Source organism: Salmo trutta, chromosome 19 (genome assembly GCF_901001165.1).
Source record: "Salmo trutta chromosome 19, fSalTru1.1, whole genome shotgun sequence".
NCBI lineage: Eukaryota > Metazoa > Chordata > Actinopteri > Salmoniformes > Salmonidae > Salmo > Salmo trutta.
In genome coordinates, this window is record NC_042975.1 from 13,031,506 (window position 1) to 13,054,834 (window position 23,329).

General features: G+C 48.0%; 1 protein-coding gene across 2 annotated transcripts in view; it reads left to right on the forward strand.

Moving 5' to 3' along the window:
• LOC115154012 (long-chain-fatty-acid--CoA ligase 6) overlaps positions 1-23,329 on the forward strand; it is a 106,893-nt gene that overhangs the window by 24,705 nt on the left and 58,859 nt on the right. The window lies entirely within an intron of this gene.

The window sequence follows — 23,329 nt, forward strand, 5'->3', positions numbered from 1 at the left end:
CACCAACCCTATGGTGAAGCATGGTGGTGGCAGCATCATGCTGTGGGGATGTTTTTCAGCGGCAGGGACTGGGAGACTATTCAGGATCGTGGGAAAGATGAACAGAACAGAGCAAAGTACATTGTGATCCTTGATGAAAACCTGCTCCAGAGCCCTCTGACTGGGGTTAAGGTTCACCTTCCAATTGGACAACGACCCAAAGCACACAGCCAAGACAACGCAGGAGTGGCTTCGGGACAAGTCTCTGAATGTCCTTAAGTGGCCCAGCCAGAGTCTGAACTTGAACCTGATCGAGAGTGTGCAAATCTGTCATCAAGGCAAAGGGTGGCTACTTTGAAGAATCTCAAATATAACATATATTTTGATTTGTTTAACACTGTTTTGGTTACTACATGATTCCATATGTGTTATTTCATAGTTTTGATGTCTTCACTATTATTCTACAATGTAGAAAATAGTAAAAATAAAGAAAAATCCTGGAATGAGTAGGTGTATCCAAACTTTTTACTGGTACTGTATATATACACAACGCAAATTTAAACGCAACAAGGATCTGTACACAGTTCCTGGATGCTTATGATGTCTCAGTTCTTCCATGGCCTGCCTACTCACCAGACATGTCACCCATTGAGCATGTTTGGGATCCTCTGTATCAAAGTGTACGACAGCTTTTTCCAGTTCCCACCAATATCCAGCAACTTCACATAGCCATTGAAGAGGAGTTGGACAACATACCACTGCCCACAATCAAAAGCCTGATCAACTTTATGCGACGGAAATGTGTCGCGCTACATGAGGCAAATTGTGGTCACACCAGATAGTTTTTTTTTAAGGTATCTGTGACCAACAGATGCATATCTGTATTCCCAGTCATGTGAAATCTATAGATTAGGACCTAATGTATTTATTTCATTCGACTGATTTCCATATACTGTTACTCAGTAAAATCTTTGAAATTGTTGAATATTGCATTCATATTTTTGTTCAGTGTATCTGTCACGGGTGTCATAGGGATTAGACCAAAACGCAGCGGGAACGTGTAAACTCATCTTATTTTATTAAAGAAGGAAAACAAAAGAAACACGTATACAAAAATAACAAACGACACTAAACGGTCCCGTCAGGTGCACGAACACAAAACAGAAAATAACTTCCCACAAATCCCATAGAAAAAACACCCCTCTTAAATAGGACCTTCAATTCGAAGCAACGAGGAGCAGCTGCTTCCAATTGAAGGTCAACCCAATAAACACCACATAGAAATAGAAAGACTAGAACTAACATAGAAATAGACTAACAAGAACATAGCCCAACAAACCCCGAAAACACTCTAAACAAACACCCCCTGCCACGCCCTAACCAAACTACAATAACAAACAACCTCTTTTACTGGTCAGGACGTGACAGTATCTTGATTAGATAAGTATTCAACCCCCTAAGTCAATACATGTTAGTCTTTAAGAGCTTTACATCTCTAAGAGCTTTAAGTCTCTAAGAGCTCTCTAAGAGCTTGCCACACCTGGATTGTGCAACATTCTCCCATTATTCTTTAAAAATTCATCAGGCTCTTTCAAATTGTATGTTGATCATTGCTAGACAACCATTTTCAGGTATTGCATAGATTTTCAAGGAGATTTAAGTCAAAACTGTAACTCGGCCACTCAAGAACATTCACTGTCTTCTTGGTAAGCAACTCCAGTATAGATTTGGCCTTGTGTTTTAGGTTATTGTCCTGCTGAAAGGTGAATTCATTTCTCAATATCTGGTGAAAAGCAAACTGAATCAGGGTTTCCTCTAGGATTTTGCCTGTGCTTAGCTCCATTCCGTTTCTTTTTTTTATCCTGAAAAAGTCCCCAGTCCTTAGCGTACAAGCATACCCATAACATGATAAAGCCACCACTATGCTTGAAAATATGGAAAGTGGTACTCGGTAATGTACCTTCAGAAACTCTTCACACCCTTTTACTTTTTACACATTTTGTTCTGTTACAATCTGAATATAAAATTAATTACATTTAGATGTTTTGTCATTGGTCAGCACACAATCGCATAACTGTTTTTTCGGTTGTTTGTGAACACACAAAAAAAATCTTAGGGTAAGCCATCGTCGAATATTGGTCAACAGTAGGAATTCTTCAAAGAAGTGTCTGTCACAACGTCCACAGAAGGTGGCGCCTCTCCTCGGTCGGGCGGTGCTCGGCGGTCGTCGTCGCCGGCCTACTAGCTGCCACCGATCTGTGTTTCAGTGTCTGTTAGTTATGTCTGTTTTTTGATTGCACCTGTTTCGTGTTTGTCATTAGTGGGGGGGTATTTAGTCTGTCTGTGTTTAGTTAGGATTCGTGCGGGATTGTTCTTTGTTACGTGTGGTGTTATATTGTTTGGTTTACGACTTATTGTATAGGCATTAGGGTTGCCAGGCTGCGCCCCGTCTGCCTTTTTGAGCGGAGCTTCTTTTAGTCTTTTTGATTGTTGTGCTCCCAGCCGTATATGGATTTTGCCCTTGGATTTATTAAATCAAGTTTGTTCCAACGGACCTCAGCCTCCTGCGCTTGACTCACCCTTAAAACTGTTCTATCCGCCCGTGACAGAATCACGCACCACGTTATGGAGTCAGCAGGGACAGAAACACCATCAATGGAGGAACAAGTCTCCCAACATGCCAGCCTCCTCCACCGACTGGGCACGGCCATGGACCAGGTGCTGGCCCGTTTGGAGAGCTGGGAGCGAGTCGCTCCTTCACCCCCACCAGGGCCAAGTCATCACCCTGCGCCCCTACCGACACCCACCGAACCCAGTACAGGCGGGATCCGGATCATGGCTCCCAGGGAGTATGATGGGACGGCCACTGGGTGCAAGGGGTTTTTGCTCCAGTTGGACCTATACCTGGCGACCATCCGGCCCTCTCCCTCCGATGAAGAGAGGGTGAGCGTCCTCTTCTCGTGCCTCACGGGTAGAGCTCTGGAATGGGCCAACGCCGTCTGGGAGGGCCCAGACTCAGCTAAGGACAACTACCAAGAGTTCGCTCACCGCTTCCGGGCGGTATTCGATCATCCCCCGGAGGGCAAGGCGGCGGGCGAGCAATTATTTCATCTGAGGCAGGAGACGAGGAGCGCTCAGGACTTTGCCCTGGAGTTCCAGACTCTAGCCGCCGGACCGGGGTGGAATGAGCGGGCCCTGATTGACCACTACAGGTGTAGTTTACGTGAGGATGTCCGCCGGGAGCTGGCTTGCCGGGACCATACCACCACCCTGGACCAGTTGATTGATTTGTCCATCAGGCTGGACAACCTGCTGGCTGCCCGGGGACGTTCCGATCGGGGCCTATTCATTCCACCTCCCATCCCTCCTGCTCCAACGCCCATGGAGCTAGGAGGGACTGCTGCTAGGAGGACCGGAGGGGGGGGCCTCTCCTGCACCCACTGTGGCCGTAGAGGACACACTGCGGACCGGTGCTGGAGAGGTTCTCCCGGGAATTCAGATGGCAGGCCGAGCACCACTTCGACCCCCCAGGTGAGTCAGCACCAGACCCACCCAGAGCCACCTGTCGACCACATGTACGTCTCTGTTTTTTTCCCTGAGTTTTCCCCTCACTCCCAGTATAAGGCACTAGTCGATTCAGGCGCAGCTGGGAGTTTTATGGACCGTGGGGTTGCTGATAAGTTAGGGATTCCCCTGGTTAAACTGGACCAACCCTTCTACGTGCACGCTTTAGATAGTCGACCACTAGGGTCTGGCCAAGTGAGGGAGGTAACAGTGCCACTGGTCATGGTGACGCAGGGGGGTCATGAGGAACGTATCAGCCTGTTCCTTATTGATTCCCCGGCATTTCCGGTGGTGCTGGGACTTCCCTGGCTAGCCTCTCACAATCCTCAGATTTCATGGGGGCAGAGGGCTCTTAAGGGGTGGTCGAGGGAGTGCTCAGGTAGGTGTATAGGAGTTTCCATCGGTGCAACCACGGTGGAGAGTCCAGACCAAGTCTCTACTGTACACATTCCCTTTGAATATGCCGATTTGGCTATCGCCTTCAGTAAAACGAAGGCAACTCAATTACCACCCCATCGACAGGGGGATTGTGTGATAAACCTCCAGGCTGGTGCGGCCCTTCCTAAAAGTCACTTGTATCCTCTGTCGCAGAAGGAGACAGTGGCTATGGAGACATACGTCACTGAGTCCTTGAGACAGGGATACATTCGGCCATCTAAATCACCCGTCTCCTTAAGTTTATTTTTTGTGAAGAAGAAAGGGGGAGGCCTGCGCCCGTGCATTGACTATAGAGGTCTAAATTCTATCACAGTGGGGTTCAGTTACCCACTACCTCTCATTGCTACGGCCGTGGAGTCATGTCACGGGGCGCACTTCTTCACCAAACTAGATCTCAGGAGTGCGTATAACCTGGTGCGTATCCGAAATAAAGACGAGTGGAAAACCGCATTTAGTACCACATCTGGCCATTATGAGTACCTCGTCATGCCGTATGGGTTAAAAAATGCTCCCGCCATCTTCCAATCCTTTGTGGACGAGTTTCTCAGAGACATGCTCGGACAGGGTGTGGTGGTGTACATCGATGACATCTTGATCTACTCCGCCACACGCGCCGCGCATGTAGCTCTGGTGCGTAAAGTGCTTGGGCTGCTGCTGGAGCATAACCTATACGTCAAGGCTGAGAAATGTGAGTTCTCCAAACAAGCCATCTCTTTTCTGGGATATCGCATTTCCACCACAGGGGTGGTGATGGAAGATGACCGCGTTACGGCTGTGCGTAATTGGCCGACCCCTACCACGGTGAAGGAGGTGCAGCGGTTCTTGGGGTTCGCCAATTATTACCGGAGGTTTATCCGGGGTTTTGGTCAGGTGGCAGCTCCCATTACCTCACTGATGAAGGGGGGTCCGGTGCGATTGCGGTGGTCGGCAGAGGCGGACAGAGCCTTCCGTCATCTGAAGGTTCTGTTTACCGACGCTCCGGTGCTGGCGCATCCGGATCCCTCTTTGCCATTCATAGTGGAGGTGGACGCGTCCGAGGCTGGGGTAGGAGCTGTTCTTTCGCAGCGTTCGGGCGTTCCTCCGAAGCTCCGCCCCTGCACATTATTTTCTAAGAAGCTGAGCCCGGCGGAGCGCAACTATGATGTGGGGGACAGGGAGTTGTTAGCCGTGGTCAAGGCTTTGACAGTGTGGAGACATTGGCTTGAGGGGGCACGTCACCCTTTTCTCATCTGGACCGACCACCGTAACCTGGAGTACATCCGGGCAGCGAGGAGACTTAATCCTTGTCAAGCCAGGTGGGCCATGTTCTTTGAGGTTTCAATTTACCCTTTCGTACATTCCGGGTTCTCGGAACCGGAAGGCCGATGCACTGTCGCATCTCTACGACACCGAGGAGCGGACCATCGATCCCACTCCCATACTCCCTGCTTCCTGTCTGGTGGCACCGGTGGTATGGGAGGTGGATGCGGACATCGAGCGGGCGAGTCGGTCAGAACCCACTCCACCTCAATGTCCCGCGGGTCTGAAGTTCGTTCCGCTGGGTGTTCGCGATCGCTTGATCCGATGGGCCCACACTTTACCCTCCTCGGGTCACCCTGGGGTGGAACGGACAGTGCGAGGCCTGAAGGGGAAGTACTGGTGGCCCACCTTGGTTGAGGATGTAAGACACTATGTCTCTTCCTGTTCGGTGTGCGCCCAGTTCAAGGCTCCTAGACACCTGCCTCGAGGGAAATTACAGCCCCTCCTCGTTCCACAGCGGCCTTGGTCTCACCTCTCGGTGGATTTCCTTACGGATCTCCCGCCATCTCAGGGGAATACAACGATCCTGGTTGTTGTGGATCGGTTCTCGAAGTCCTGCCGTCTGCTTCCGTTGCCCGGTCTTCCTACGGCCCTACAGACTGCGGAGGCCCTATTCACCCACGTCTTCCGGCACTACGGGGTGCCCGAGGACATCGTATCTGATCGGGGTCCCCAGTTTACGTCCAGGGTATGGAGGCCGTTTATGGAGAGACTGGGGGTCTCGGTCAGCCTGACCTCGGGTTTCCACCCCGAGAGTAATGGGCAGGTAGAGCGCATTAACCAGGATGTAGGCAGGTTTCTGCGGTCGTATTGCCAGGACCGGCCAGGGGAGTGGGCGCGGTTCGTTCCCTGGGCCGAGATGGCCCAGAACTCTCAGCGCCACTCCTCTACTAACCTGTCACCCTTCCAGGTCGTGTTGGGTTATCAGCCGGTCCTGGTGCCATGGCAACAGAGCCAGACAGAGGCTGCTGCGGTGGAGGAATGGGTCCAGCGCTCTAGGGAGACCTGGAATGCTGTCCAGGAGTGTATAAAGAGGGCTGGAGAACGACACAAGGAGAGCGCTGACCGCCACCGCAGTGAGGCCCCCGTGTTTAACCTAGGGGATAGAGTCTGGCTCTCGACCCGGAACCTGCCCCTCCGCCTGCCCTGCTGGAAGCTGGGTCCGCGATTTGTGGGGCCATTCAAAATCCTGAGGAGAATAAAAGAGGTGTGTTATAGGTTACAACTTCCTACATATTACCGTATTAACCCCTCGTTTCATGTGTCTCTCCTCAGGCCGGTGGTAGCTGGTCCGCTGCAGGACGCTGAGGTGCGGGAGGCCCCCCCTGGACATCGGAGGGGCCCCGGCGTATACAGTCCGGGCCATCTTGGACTCCCGACGTCGGGTGGGGGGCCTGCAGTACCTCGTGGACTGGGAGGGGTACGGTCCGGAGGAGAGGTGCTGGGTCCCGGCAAGGGACATTCTGGATCCAGCCATGTTGCGGAATTTCCACAGCCTCCACCCGGATCGCCCGGCGCCTCGCCCTCCGGGTCGTCCCCGAGGCCGGAGTCAGCGCGCTGCGGGACCCGCGCGTCAGGGGAGGGGTACTGTCACAACGTCCACAGAAGGTGGCGCCTCTCCTCGGTCGGGCGGTGCTCTGCGGTCGTCGTCGCCGGCCTACTAGCTGCCACCGATCTGTGTTTCAGTGTCTGTTAGTTATGTCTGTTTTTTGATTGCACCTGTTTCGTGTTTGTCATTAGTGGGGGGGTATTTAGTCTGTCTGTGTTTAGTTAGGATTCGTGCGGGATTGTTCGTTACGTGTGGTGTTATATTGTTTGGGTTACGACTTATTGTATAGGCAGTAGGGTTGCCAGGCTGCGCCCCGTCTGCCTTTTTGAGCGGAGCTTCTTTTAGTCTTTTTGACTGTTATGCTCCCAGCCGTATATGGATTTTGCCCTTGGATTTATTAAATCAAGTTTGTTCCAACGGACCTCAGTCTCCTGCGCTTGACTCACCCTTAAAACTGTTCTATCCGCCCGTGACAGTGTCTGTCTTTCAACAAGAGACAAATTGTTTTCATGCAACAACAAAAAATACTTGAAGTACTACACCAAACCTCTTAGTTAGATGTAAAATTGCGTGACTAAGATCTCGTCTGCATAAATGTCAAAATGAATTCCATGAGTTATTTTAGATTAATTCTGACTATGGTGTCTCAAGATGGACAAGCGGTACTATTGACACTTTTTTTCTTGTCATTCAAGCAAAGGTCTTTTTAGGGAGTATGCGAGCACACTCGTTCGGTTTCCCTAGCCGAGTTCGACATATATAGGGCAGGTAATCAAGGAGGTGATGGAGTCCAGGTGAGTGTCATTATGCTCGTAACGATGGTGACAGGTGTGTGCCATAACGAGCAGCCTGGTGACCTAGAGGCCGGAGAGGGAGCACACGTGACAATATTTTTATTCTGTACAGGCTTCCTTCTTTTCGCTCTGTCAATTAGGTTAGTATTGTGTAATAACTACAATATTCTTGAGCCATCTTCAGTTTTCTCCTATCACAGCCATTAAACTCTGTAACTGTGTTAATGTCACCATTGGCCTCATGGTGAAATCCCTGAGCAGTTTCCTACCTCTTCGGGGAAAACTGAGTTAGGAAGGACGCCTGTATTTTTCTAGTGACTGGGTGTATTTATACACCATCCAAAGTGTAATTAATAACTTCACCATGCTCAAATGGATATTTAATGTATTTTATTTTTACCCATCTACCAGTTAGTGCGCTTCTTTGCGAGGCATTGGAAAACCTCCCTGGTCTTTGTGGTTGAATATGTTTGAAATTCAATGCTCAACTGAGGGACTTTACAGATAATTGTATGTGTGGGGTACAGAGATGAGGAAGTCATTCAAAAATCATGTTCAACTATTATTGCACATAGAGTGAGTCCATGCAACTTATTATGTGACTTGTTAAGCACATTTTTACTCTTGAACTTACTGAGGCTTGCCATAACAAATGGGTTGAATACTTATTGACTTAAGACATTTCAGCTTTTAATTTTTTATCACTTTGTTTAAAAAATGTAAATCATCATTCCACTTTGACATTATGCGATATTGTGTGTTGACCAGTGACAAAACATCTCAATTTAATTAATTTTAAATTCAGGCTGTAACACAACAAAATGTGGAAAAAGTAAAAGGGTGTGACTAGTTTCTGAAGCCACTGTATAAACCCCAATAATGACTATATATAAGCCACTGTATAAACCCCAATAATGACTATATATAAGCCACTGTATAAACCCCAATAATGACTATATATAAGCCACTGTATAAACCCCAATAATGACTATATATAAGCCACTGTATAAACCCCAATAATGACTATATATAAGCCACTGTATAAACCCCAATAATGACTATATGTTGTGTTTTTGAATGAGTGGCCTGGGTGGTCATAGGTAACATATTTTCACTGTGGGTAATGTTTACAGAAAACCAGAGTTATTGTATAACACACCCTTGGTGGAGAGTCAGTATGTGCAACCATGCTGGTTAATGAGGCCTGAATGTTAGGGGAATACCAAAAATAGTTTTCTGTCTACTTGTGTTAAGGAAGTTACCCTGCTGTGCTGTGTTGGGGTTGTGTTACTGAGCTCATTTTACAACCATCAAAACAACACATTTTAAACTGCTGCTTGTTCAGAAGCAATACATCAGCACCTTTTTAAAGTGGTATATATCTTCTCAAAAATATAAAGCCGCTTACTTTTATGCCTGAGAATAAATCTTCTGGTAGGGTACTGTACCGTTAACTAACATACTGTTTATCTGTACCTAATAGGTGAAACTGACTACCAGCATCAGTGTGCTCGATAGCATCCTAGTGATAGATATGAAGATTGCCCCCTATTATCAATGATAAATACAATATGCACTGTAAAAAGAACTATCGCTTTCCTTCCTATTGTGACCTGTGTATATCTTAGTTAACACAGGTGTATGTATTTGTCATAGAATTAGGAATTAGAATACTAATTCGAATTTAATAGTATTTCTGTGGTATTTGTCTCCAGGTGCACCACTTTGCAATTAGGGGTGGGGCTTCGCTGATATATACCAGGCTTTTGGGTCAGTCCACAGATCCCCATGATGTGTGAAAGTTGGCGTGTCCTGGGAGGATGGAAGCTGAGATGGTGTCTTTTTATTAAATTCCAGTGTGGCCGATTGGAATTTGTAAGTGTATATCTATTGTCTATGTCCCCTATGTAGCTCAGTTGCAACGCCAGGGTTGTAGGTTCGATTCCCACGGGGGACCAGTATTTAAAATGTAATAAAATGTATGCACTCTACTGTAAGTCGCTCTGGATAAGAGCGTCTGCTAAATGACTTAAATGTAAAAATGTAAATGTATGGCGGGTTGCCCTTAGTGCACTGACACGCTCCCCTTTATCCCTGGGCACGCCTCCCTGAGATTGCTGGTATGAATTATCGGTGAATCGTGCTTGAGAATGGAGAACCTTATTTGAGGAGGTAAATCATTTTTTATAACATTTTAACTTGGAGGTTCCGAGTTTCCGATAGCACGTGAATGTGGCGTTAGGTTGTGTTTCGAGGTGAAGAAATAACTTTCTCCCTGTCACACTATCTAACCAGGAAGTCACCGGTTTGATGTGTTTTTGGTATGGGACAGCCTATTATATTACTGTATGTGTGTGGACTGGAAAGACTCTGTTTTTCATGTCACATGATATTGGTACTTGCCATCCCTCTCTCCCTCCATCCACCTCTAATGGGCTCCCGGGTAGCACAGCGGTCTAAGGCACTGCATCTCCGTGCTAGAGGCGTCACTACAGGCCCTGGTTCGATTCCAGGCTGTATCACAACCGGCCGTGATTGGGAGCCCCATAGGGTGGCGCACAATTGGCTGGGTTAGGGTTTGGCCAGTGTAGGCCATCATTGTAAATAAGAATTTGTTCTTAACTGACATGCCTAGTTAAATAAAAAAAGGTGTGTTTGTGGTTATTTGATCACTGGTCAGGTATTTTCAGTGACTCCTGACAGTCTTCAGAAATGATGGGGTGAAAAGGTTTGACATTGTGGGTTTAGCTGCACTTTCATGGCCTTAACTACATGTGAGGACACCGAGGTCCGGATCTCTAATTTCTGTATAATAATAAAAGAAAAACAGTACACAGCATTGATCTGACAATTCTAATCGCGCCTGCTTCTTTTACGAACGAGTGGAATCATGAACAGCGGTTTGATCGTTGTGTTCGCCTGCGTCGCCTGGCTTTGCCTTTTTAGCAGCGTACATTCACTACTTTCTCAAAAGGCTAAATACATCCGCATGCTTCCCATCCGAATCAGTTTGTGCATATACACTGCTCAAAAAAATAAAGGGAACACTTAAACAACACATCCTAGATCTGAATGAAAGAAATAATCTTATTAAATACTTTCTTCTTTACATAGTTGAATGTGCTGACAACAAAATCACACAAAAATAATCAATGGAAATCCAATTTATCAACCCATGGAGGTCTGGATTTGGAGTCACACTCAAAATTAAAGTGGAAAACCACACTACAGGCTGATCCAACTTTGATGTAATGTCCTTAAAACAAGTCAAAATGAGGCTCAGTAGTGTGTGTGGCCTCCACGTGCCTGTATGACCTCCCTATAACGCCTGGGCATGCTCCTGATGAGGTGGCGGATGGTCTCCTGAGGGATCTCCTCCCAGACCTGGACTAAAGCATCCGCCAACTCCTGGACAGTCTGTGGTGCAACGTGGCGTTGGTGGATGGAGCGAGACATGATGTCCCAGATGTGCTCAATTGGATTCAGGTCTGAGGAACGGGCGGGCCAGTCCATAGCATCAATGCCTTCCTCTTGCACTGCTGACACACTCCAGCCACATGAGGTCTAGCATTGTCTTGCATTAGGAGGAACCCAGGGCCAACCGCACCAGCATATGGTCTCACAAGGGGTCTGAGGATCTCATCTCGGTACCTAATGGCAGTCAGGCTACCTCTGGCGAGCACATGGAGGGCTGTGCGCCCCCCAAAGAAATGCCACCCCACACCATGACTGACCCACCGCCAAACCGGTCATGCTGGAGGATGTTGCAGGCAGCAGAACGTTCTCCACGGCGTCTCCAGACTCTGTCACGTCTGTCACGTGCTCAGTGTGAACCTGCTTTCATCTGTGAAGAGCACAGGGCGCCAGTGGCGAATTTGCCAATCTTGGTGTTCTCTGGCAAATGCCAAACGTCCTGCACGGTGTTGGGCTGTAAGCACAACCCCCACCTGTGGACGTCTGGCCCTCATACCACCCTCATGGAGTCTGTTTCTGACCGTTTGAGCAGACACATGCACATTTGTGGCCTGCTGGAGGTCATTTTGCAGGGCTCTGGCAGTGCTCCTCCTGCTCCTCCTTGCACAAAGGCGGAGGTAGCGGTCCTGCTGCTGGGTTGTTGCCCTCCTACGGCCTCCTCCACGTCTCCTGATGTACTGGCCTGTCTCCTGGTAGCGCCTCCATGCTCTGGACACTACGCTGACAGACACAGCAAACCTTCTTGCCACAGCTCGCATTGATGTGCCATCCTGGATGAGCTGCACTACCTGAGCCACTTGTGTGGGTTGTAGACAACGTCTCATGCTACCACTAGAGTGAAAGCACCGCCAGCATTCACCGCCTATAATTTCCACCTGTTGTCTATTCCATTTGCACAACAGCATGTGAAATTTATTGTCAATCAGTGTTGCTTCCTAAGTGGACAGTTTGATTTCACAGAAGTGTGATTGACTTGGAGTTACATTGTGTTGTTTAAGTGTTCCCTTTATTTTTTTGAGCAGTGTATTATGACGACATTTTGATGTTTTTGATCTTCGGCTGATGTTTTTTTGGCTGTTTGTGAACTAAAAAAAAACCTTGCGGCAAGACAACGTTGGTAGCCGAAGTTTCCGCCCCTTCGTCGGTGACTGGTCAACAGTAGGAATTCTTCAATTAAGTGTTTGTCTTTCAACAAGAGACACAATTTTCATGCAACAACAAAAAATACTTGAAGTACTGCACCAAACCTCTTAGTCAGATGTAAAATTGCGTGACTAAGATCGCGTCTGCATAAATGTCAAAATAATGAAGGATTTCATTAATTCTGACTAGTTTGAAGAAGTGTATACCGGCTACGGTGTCTCAAGATGGACAAACGGTACTATTGGCACTTTTTTTTCTTGTCATTCAAGCAAAGGTCTTTTCAAGGAGTATGCGAGCACACTCGTTCGGTTTGCCTAGCCGAGTTCGACTAGACGCAGCATTTTAAAGACATCCCCCAAACAAAAACGGACTCATTCTGAGAGTAAGTGCACACCTGGTAAGTTGTTGCTTAAAGATAGCTGCCGGCCGGCAGACTTATATTGCAGTAAAGTTGAAGGGCTCTGGCTAATATTAGATAGATGGATGAAGTACAAAGCTACTGTTAAACAGAGCCTACCTCAGCAGGAGTAAAACATTGGCTACTAACTTCTTATAATACTGTAATGACCTGACTAGATCATAAAGGAACAATTGTCCAGACAGAAGATTGAGTTTACGAAACTTACGGTTTATTAACCCAACTTCACACAAGCTTCTGTTTGGCCGTAGCCCACGCCAAATAAATGAAGGATACCCTATAAAACAACCGTGACCTTCTGTTGTGAAGGCCAGACGTAAGAGAGAGAACAATGGCTAAACCTGGTCTTAAGTTCCAATGCTCCATCCCCTGCCCAACCCTCCTCCACACCACTCCGCCAACCACCAGGATGCCCGGCATCAGAACATTCCAGGCATTCTCGTGATTGGCAGATAGCAGGTTGATGTCGGACCCCTCGAACACTGGTAAGTACAACACAACCCACTAAAAGCCTAACACATAACACACAGCTGTCTGTGCGGGTCGCTACACAGCCCCCCCACCACAAAGTCCCTCGTCCCCGAGGGAACAAACAAAGTCTCTGAATCGACCCGGAGGTCTCCTTTGCCTGCGTGGCCATGATGGTCGCAGAGTGTCCAGATGTGAAACAGGGGGCTCCATCCGTGGCAGGGGGCTGCCCCTCTGGGACCCAGGGGATGAAGGCAGGGATATGGGGGACAAGGATGCGGGAACGGGGAATACAATCCGTGGCTCCAGGGAACCACGCGATGACACGGAGGGAGACAGAGGGAGTGGGCTGTCTGGAGCCTTGTCTGCGGCACCTGGGCTTGGGTGCCTGGAGAATGTCATTGCCAGAAAGGGGAATTGTGGGGGTCCCTGGGGTTTGGGGAGAAGAGGCCCCTCTGTATGGGTCTAACCTGTCCCGGTGCAATGCAGGGGGAGAAAGCCTTCACCCGGTAAACAATCTCCCCTACCCTTTCCAGGACGCTGCAGGGTCCCACCCAGTGACTGTCCAACTTGGGGCATCTGCCTTTTTTCCTTAGGGGGCTGTAGACCCAGACCAGCTCCCCAGCCACAAAGTGCCTTCCCCGGGTGTGCACGTCATAGTTCCTCTTCTGCCTCACACCTGCATTCACCAGCTGCTCTCTGGAGAAGGTGTGGACTGTCTCCAGGCGGTCCTGGAGTCTCCGGGCATACTCCGACCCCGGGGGAACATGAGGGCTATTCAGGAACCAACCAAACGCCATCTCCACAGGGGTGCGGATCTCTCTCCCCAGCATGAGGGCAGGCGTGCAGGAGGTGGAGTCTTGGACAGCGAAGCGGCATGCCATGAGGACCACAGGCAGGTGCTTGTCCCAGTCACACTGGTGTTTGGCAGAGACGATGGTCAGCTGCTGTCTAAGCGTTTTGTTGAAGCGCTCCACAAGTCCATCACTTTGAGGATGGAGAGGAGTAGTGCGGGTCTTGTGCATACCCAGCCTCTCACACATGGTGGCGAACACACTGGACTCAAAGTTTCTGCCTTGGTCGGTGTGGATGGACTCCGCAGCTCCAAACCTGCTGAACATCCCCGCTGTCAGGGCGTCGACGATGGTCTCTGCCTCCTGGTCAGGCAGAGCATAGGCCTCGGGCCATTTTGTGAAGTAGTCCATGGCCGTGAGCACACAGCGGTTTCCACTGTCTGTGGTGGGGAACGGCCCAACTACATCCACTCCCACCCTCTCCATGGGAGCCCCCACTGGGAACTGTTGGAGCTGAGCATGAGAGCGGCCTGGGGGGCCCTTTCTCGCTGTGCAGTTGTCACAGCGACGGCAAAAGTCCTCCACATCCCTCTTGTTCTGCCCCCAGTAAAAGCCCTGACGGAGGCGGCGCAGTGTTTTTGTGACCCCAAAGTGTCCAGTCCCCACCCCCCCATGAGTACTCTGGAGCACAGCCTCCCGCAGTGCTTTTGGGACCACCACCTGCCACCTCTCCTCTCCCGTAGCTGACTCCTTCCATGCCTGCTGTAGCACGCCATCAGCCAGCCGCAGTCTCTCAAACTTTGACCACAACCCTTTGGTCGCGAGTGAGAGCGCTGCCACCTCTTCCCACGGTGGCCTCACCTGTGCCTCTACCCACTGTAGCACTGGCTGTAGGTCTGTGTCCCGTCCCTGCTGCTGCCCCCATTCAGCCACGTCGACAGTCTGCAGCTCACAGCAGACAGGCCCGCTCTCCCGACCACACTGTGGCACAGACCCCCTCCTCTGCACACAGCTCTCTCTCACGTCCCTCTCTCCGCTCACAGTGGCGGCAGCCGTCTGCAGTACAGGGCCGACGGGACATGGTGTCGGAGTGGCATGCCCCTGCCCTGTGCACCACTGTGAAGTCTGGCTGAAGCTCCTCCAACCAGCGTGCCACCTGCCCCTCTGGCTCAAGACATGAGCCACTGGAGAGCAGAGTGGTCAGACCTTACCGTAAAGGGCAGGCCACCCAGGTAGTACTTGAAGTGTTTGATGGAAGCCACAACAGCCAGGAGCTCTCGCCGGGTGACACACTAGTGGCGCTCATGTTTGTCAAATGTTTTGCTGAAGTACGCCACCACTCTCTCCTCCTCTGGCCCCACCTGGGCCAGCACCCCACCCATGCCCACATTGCTCGCGTCTGTGTCCAGGATAAAGGGCAAGGTGAGGTCGGGGGGGGCAAGCACGGGGGCCTCGATCAGTGCACGTTCGAGGGTGTTGAAGGCCTCCTCACACTCCACTGTCCAAGTGAAGGCCTTGTCCTTCGGCAGCAGGCGGTTCAGGGGAGCAGTGATGCTTGAGAAGCCCCGTACAAACCTCCTGTAGTACGAGGCCAGGCCCAGGAAGCTCTTCAGCTGACGCTGGTCGGTGGGGGTGGGCCAGTCTCGGACAGCCCCCACCTTGTCCTCCATGGTGCTGATCCCCTCCTTCCCCACTCGGTGGACCAGGAAGGACACCTCTCTCCTCATGAAGTGGCACTTCTCGGGGTGGAGCTTCAGACCTGCGGCAGCCACCCGCTCCAGCACACGCCATAGCGCCACCAGGGCTGACTGGTCATCGAGGTATACCAGACACTGCTGTCGGGGATGCTATCCAGCATCAAACGATCAAAAGTAGCTGGAGCATTGCACAGGCCGAAGCACAGGATCTTGAACTGCCAGTGTCCTCTGTTAGTGGAGAACACAGTTTTGTTCTGGCCACCGGGGAGAGGGGCACCTGCCAGTAGCCACTGCGGAGGTCTAGTGAGGAGAACCAGGAGGACCCCCTAACCAGGTCCAGCGACTCATTGATACGTGGTATGGGGTATGAGTCCTTCCTGGTTACCTAATTCAGCCGCCTATAGTCCCCACAGAACCTCAGCTTGCCCCACTTCTTAGGAACCATGACGACTGGTGCCGCCCAGGGGCTGTCTGAGGGCTCTATGAAGTCTGCCCGCTGCATCTCCAACACAGCCTTGTCTGCCTCCTCCTGGCGTGCCAGCGGGACATGGCAGGGACGCAGCTTAATGGGTCCAGCATCACCTGTGTCGATCTCATGTTGCACCAGATGAGTCTGACCCACCTCTTCATCACTCAGCGCAAAGCTGTCTTTGAATTAAAACAGCAACTGCCACAACCGTTCCTGTTGCTTGGGGTCGAGACCAACAGTTCCTCCCCCATATCTCCCTCACTGCAGACAGTGTCCTCTCCTCTCCCATCTGGGGTAGCGAGGCCCGGGCTCACGGAGGGATGTGTCGTGGAGGTAGCTGGGGGAATGTAACACACAGCCGTAGGTGACAGAGGGGCTGAGGAAAAGTCACACACAGATGAGGGGGAGATGGGGGAGGGGGGGCAGCCATGAGTCTCTGCTGCTTTAACTGTTGGAGTAAAGTGTTTATTGGGTTGAATGAATGTGACATTAGGGGGGGCCATGGTGACTACCAGCCCTCCCTGGAAGCTCAGTGTGCCCCCATTTAGGTCTAACTGGCAGGCTGTGCTCCTAAGAAAGTCCAACCCCAGGATACAAGGGTCATGCACAGCCGCCACCCACACAGGATGACGCACAAACCTGCCCCCTACTGTCAGAGTCACTATTCCCTTCCCTTTCATGGGTGCCAGCTCACCTGTGACTGTGCGGAGCTGCACAGTTGTGGGCTCACACTGAGTCCAACCTGGCACAATATCTGGCCTCACCAGGGTTACTGTGGACCCGGTGTCCACCAGGGCAGAGCAGGGCACCCCCTCCACAGTGACAGGGACATGACAAAAGTCCCCAACACAGGTCCGGCCCACCACAACAACAGGCTCCATCAGCTTGCCCTCGTCTGCTTCTGGGGGAAGTGGAGCCTTGCTTACCCGTCTGTGCCGGTGGGCTCCTACTGAAGATGATGGTGGTTGGGAAAGAAAGCCAGGGTTCCGCACTACCCGGTCTATGCGGACCCCGAGCCGTTTCCCTGAGCTCTGGGGGACATTGGGCAATCCCGGCGGAGATGGCCTGGCTGGCCACACCCCCAGCAGACCCTGGGACCAGGGTGTGTGTTTTGTGTCGCCTGTAGAGACACAGCACGAATGAGTTCAGTCAGCCACCAAAGCTCCAGCTGAAGCCCCAGCCCACACCAGCTCCCTCTCCAAAGCCATCTCCAAGACTATCTGCAATGACTCAGGATGAGCCAGCTGGGTCTGTATGTTCAGCTCCGTAGGAGAGAGCACCTGTATGAACTGGTCCCGTGCTAGCTCGCTCTGCATGGAGGGGCCATGTGAGCATGTGCCCGCCGAGAGGCTCTCCAGGCTGCCTGCGTCTATTACTCAGTTCGGAGCGCAGCAGCCCGGGCTGTACACATTGTCCAAAGCGCCTCCTCAGTGCTCCCACTAAAGCCTCATAATCACGTCTGTCCTCGGGGCTAATCAATATCAAACAGGCCAGAGCATCATCCGTGAGGCACAAAGCCAACTGCAGTGCCCCATCTTCATTCAACCACCCCCCAAAATGAGCTAACAGTTCAAACTGAGCATGAAAAGCTCCCCAATCCGCCTTACCGGAATACTACTTAACAGATACGGACGCGATCGGGAACTGGGCGCCGCCGTGTTTGTTTACATCCTGAGCCCCAGATTCCTCTTCCTGCCGCGTCGACGTCACACCTTCGGTCCGCCCACCAGAATCCGCGCGAAGCAGTCGACGAAGCACTCATCCCCGTTTCAGCGGCCATCATTCCAACGTCCTCCCTCAAGCGGCCTCTGGGCTCCGACGCCCTGGCGATCTCTTCAGCCAGATCCTCCGACATCCATGCACACGCACCTCCTTGGCCATAATCGTCCCCTACCTCCACCTTCACTTTCGGATTCCCTCGAAGCATTTTCAACCCCGTTCTCACCTACGTTAGCTAGCAACAGAAGTCAGCTAGCTAGCTGGCTAACTTTTATCAACGTTTTTACTTCTGACACCAATGTAATGACCTGACTAGATCATAAAGGAACAATTGTCCAGACAGAGGTTTGAGTTTAAGAATTTACGGTTTATTAACCCAACTTCTTACAGGCTACTGTTTGGCCGTAGCCCACGCCAAATAAATGAAAGATACCCAATAAACCAACCGTGACCTTCACTTGTGAAGGCCAGACGTAAGAGAGAGAACAATGGCTAAACCTGGTCTTAACTTCCAATGCTCCATCCCCTGCCCAACCCTCCTCCACGCCACTCCGCCAACCACCAGGATGCCCGGCATCAGAACATTACCGTGATTGGTAGATAGAAGGTTGATTGGCATGTCGGACCCCGCGAACACTGGTAAGTACAACACAACCAACCAATAGCCTAACACATAACACACAGCTGTCTGTGCGGGTCACTACAATACATTTGCTTTAGAAGGAAGGCTACTGAGACAGTGATTAATAATTTATTCAATTTAAAGTGCTTTTCAAATGATGTCAAAGCACAAAATTACAAGTAATTTAGAAAAACAACATCAACACAAGGGGATGGACAGTCAGTAGAAAGTTCATGACTTGAGTGGTCATCTGAGGGAGGTGGTCTAGCAGGGCGAGAGAGTCTAGAGTCAGGCAGTGCAGTCTCATCAACGTGTCTCGCCGTTTCTGTCTTTTCCGTAGTAGAACTGTCAGATTAAGTTTTAGTTTAGCCACTAAATCCATGGACTCAGTAGTAGCTAGCTAGCTAGCTAGCCACTCATTCACTATTACCAAAATTAAGCACCCATTGGATGCTGCTACGGCAATTATGTGGCCCCAGAAAGCACACCACATTTCAATGTTAAATCAAGCGCAGCCTTGTAACTTTGACCTCCCTACGATTCTCATTATTGCACACCTCTGCCATCTTGCTTTGGGCTTCTCTCCATCCTCAACACCTGGACACTGGCTGGCATTGGAATCAAAACAGCTAGCTAGCCAAACAAACAAATGCCTTGCCAGCTTGTCGTAACGCTGTGGTGGATTCTGATGAAAGTACATTAATTACATAGATTAATTGTTCATTCTTTTAAACAAAGTGTTGGTTAAAAAACATGCCATGAACTAATTAATTACCAAAATATTTACAAAATGTACAGGAGCTCTCTGCTTTGGCTGCTGCTAGGGTGCCATGGCAACTGCAGAACAGTGATGTGGCGCTCAGTGGTGAGGCTGAGGCAGGCTGAGGCAGGCTGAAGCAGGCTGAGGCAGGCTGAGGTAGGCTGAGGCAGGCTGAGGCAGGCTGAGGCAGGCTGCAATAAAGCTCGCCAGCTTGTAGTCCTAATATCCGGAAATAAATTACCTCAGGTTCGTTCAACCATACCTATGGAAAAAGAATAGGGTTTGGGAATAAACGCCCAAAATAAGGTCTGAGGTGAACACAGATTTAGGAGATTTTATACATGTTGTGCTATGAGATAATAGTAGTCAGTTAACATTATATATGTTTTTTATTTGAAAATAAATTCTTAAAAATTCACAAAAAGTGGCATTAGCTGATGTAGTTTCTCATAGAACAAAACGTATAAGATCTCCTAAACTTGTGTTTATCACATACGTTATTTTCTGTGTTTATCCATAAACCCTCCAAAAATTGCATTTATTTTCCTTATAGGCTTTGCCCAACGAGCAATGGCTGAGTTAGTGCCAAGAAAAAGAGCCATTACCATTTCTCTCTATGCATGCAGGAAGCAGAGGAGACAGAGAGAAAGGAAGCAAGCAGAGAGGTTAGTACAGTGGTTCCTAAACCTGGGCCGTCTATAGTTACAACAGCCACAAAGTCATAATTATTGCTAAAACCTGCCTATTTCTACAATTTCTCTTCATAAAATCTGATTTTAAACCAAACCCTTAACCCTAACCGTAACCACACTGCTAACCTTATGCCTAACCCTTACCATAACCCTAACCTTAACCACATGGGTCGGGCCCCATGTGAGGTCTCCTGAGAAAATCTGTACTAATCTCATCAAACAAGTTAGGAACTTTTAAAAAGAAGATATGTTTCAATATGAACATCTCATTTTAATGTCGGCCTGTCTTCCCTATAGGCCTATATTAAAATGAAATAAAAAAACGCAAACAATACAGTTCTAAAAATGTCATACGTTTTTGTTTATATCGGTGGTCGATCGCCTACTGGAGTTTATAGTTTACCCATTACCCACCTTTTACCACTACATCACTGATATTAATACAGCATCGTAAGTAATATTCTAAGAATTAATGTGAATGTGATAATGCAATCATCTGTGTGCTCCATTGATGTCTGTTTGTGCGGGGCTTGATTAGTAATGCCTAGGAATACAAATGTGAATGCTATGTGATTTAAGAAAAGATATCTATTTAAAGAGTATGTGATTTTATGCAATTCATCGTTAGAACAGAGTAAATAATCGCTGATGCTACGTGTCAGTGTGAATAATTGATCATGTTTCCTCCCTTTCAGGGGTATAACATTACAATTGTATAGTTAATGGGCTATGTGTTTGTAAATGGACAGAGGTGATTGAACCTACAGCAGCCAAAGTGATAATGGCAGTCAAGTAATGTACTGTACAGTCAAGTCTCGGTCAATTAGAAGCAGTACATGTACATTAATGTTTAGTATAAGCTACTGTGATAGATCTTGCTAGTTCTTTAAATCAAATCAATTTGAATTTGTTACATGCTTTGTAAACAACAGGTGTAGACTAACAGTGAAATGCTTACTTACAGGTCATTTTCCAACAATGCAGAGTTAAAGATAAAGATACAAAATTAAATAGAAATAGTGACACGAGGAATAAATACAGTGAACAATGAATAACAATAATGAGGCTATATACAGGGAGTACCAGTACAAGGAGTACGAGGTAATTCATGTAGGAATGCTTCTCTGTCTCAGATACAGTGGTGGAGTTTGGTTAGTGTAAAATTTTGCTAGCAGAGAGAGCAGGTGTCTGGGACAAATGTTAGAAAATCTCCCCGATGGGTCGTCACTAGTTAACACAGCCACAAAGTCATAATTATTATTATTTTTTTATTCTCACCTTTATTTAACCAGGTAGGCTAGTTGAGAACAAGTTCTCATTTATAACTGCGACCTGGCCAAGATAAAGCAAAGCAGTGCGACACAAACAACAACACAGAGTTACACATGGAATAAACAAACATACAGTCAATAATACAATAGAAAAAGTCTATATACAGTGTGTGCAAATGAGGTAGGATAAGGGAGGTAAGGCAATAAATAGGCCATAGTGTTGAAATAATTACAATATAGCAATTGAACACTGGAAAGGTAGATGTGCAGAAGATGAATGTGCAAGTAGAGATACTGGGGTGCAAAGGAGCAAAATAAATAACAGTATGGGGATGAGGTAGTTGGATGGGCTATTAACAGATGAGCTATGTACAGGTGCAGTGATCTGTGAGCTGCTCTGACAGCTGGTGCTTAAAGTTAGTGAGGGAGATATGAGTCTCCAGCTTCAGTGATTTTTGCAGTTAGTTCCAGTCATTGGCAGCAGAGAACTGGAAGGAAAGGTGGCCAAAGGAGGAATTGGCTTTGGGGGTGACCAGTGAGATATACCTGCTGGAGCGTGTGCAACGGGTGGGTGCTGCTATGGTGACCAGTGAGCTAAGATAAGGCGGGTCTTTACCTAGCAAAGACTTATAGATGAACTGGAGCCATAATTATGACTAAACCCTGCCCATTTCTACAAAGTCTCTAATTAAAATCGGATTTTAAACCTAACCCTAACATCAACCCTAACCTTAACCACATTGCTAACCTTATGCCTAACCCTAACCTGAAATTAAGACCAATATTTTCATTTGCCAATTTTGACATTGTGGCTGTGTTATCAAGTGGAAACCCCTCTGATGATTGTGGAAGATCCACTAGATACTGAACACTTCTTGGTCAGATGATAAGGGAGGGTTTGTTATTTGGGCCAAGGCGGCTGATGTACTGATATAGCCTATAACCTGAAAAACTCTGCCCTGCCATGCGTATAGTAATTGCTCTGTAAGGTTTCCAATAATTGTCAAGTAGTCTGTTCAGGTCACAACTTGTGTGAGGAATAGATCTCAAACTCCATGTGTTCATATTTGTTAACTTTTTCTATCACTTGTTGCTACTGTATTCATCAATTGTTGAAATATAGTTATTGTATCTATCTCATTATTGTACTTGAGTATTTCAATAAAATAACATTTAACCACACAATGATCAAACACTATTATGATTTTGAATCTACAATTCTGCACGGTTCTTTCAGCTTCAGTATATTACGATGTAGAACAACTGGGTTTAAAATAGTACAATGGCCAGTAAAATGTTTATCTGCGAGAATTTGACAAACTACCTAAATAGGAAATTAGAAGAATTATAGATGGACTAACACAAAATATTGAGTAAGGCCTGGTTTGGGTCTGTTCATCAGCCTAAGAGGAATTGTAATATCCGTCTGTGGCTGAAACTCACATGAGGAAAAAAAGCTTATGTTGGAATGGATAAATAAGACTCAGCAAAATACCCAAATGAAGCCGCCGTGGACAGCACACTGTAAAAAGTAACTAGTTCAGCTAACAATTTTTATGTGGTGGATTCCCGTTGCCTAGAACCATTTGAGTAACCCAACTCAAAGTGTTGCAGTGTTCAATACTTAAAGTAATAAAGTGACATCCCCACCCATATAGTTATTTTAAGGTGTAAATACTATAAACTTTTTGACACTAAATTGTATTAAGTATTCTGAACTATAACGATTGAAGTTACTTGAATTATTATTTTTTGTATTGAACATAAAAATGCAAGGTCCTTTCTACTTCAATTATTAACCTTCATTAATATATTTTTTCAAGTTTAAGTAGTTTTGATTAGTAATTTTCAGTGGTCATGTCTTAGTGTTTAACGTTGTTTATTGTATTTGACAATATCTCATTTTATCCCACATTAGGAGGCATTGTTGAGCACGTTGGTCATTCCTCTAACAGTAACTGGAGGTAGAACTGTAAGCATTACAGGATGTTGCATTAACCCCTGTCATTAAGAGTGGTGCCTATAACTTTGTTGATGGTGGGAATGACTTGTCTCATTGTTGAACATCAATTTGCCAGATGGTTTTGATATGCGTTCATCATGATCAATTACACTGATCAAATAAACTTGTAAAAATTAAATAACTTTGGATTAGCAGAACAAAAATATAGTTATAGTT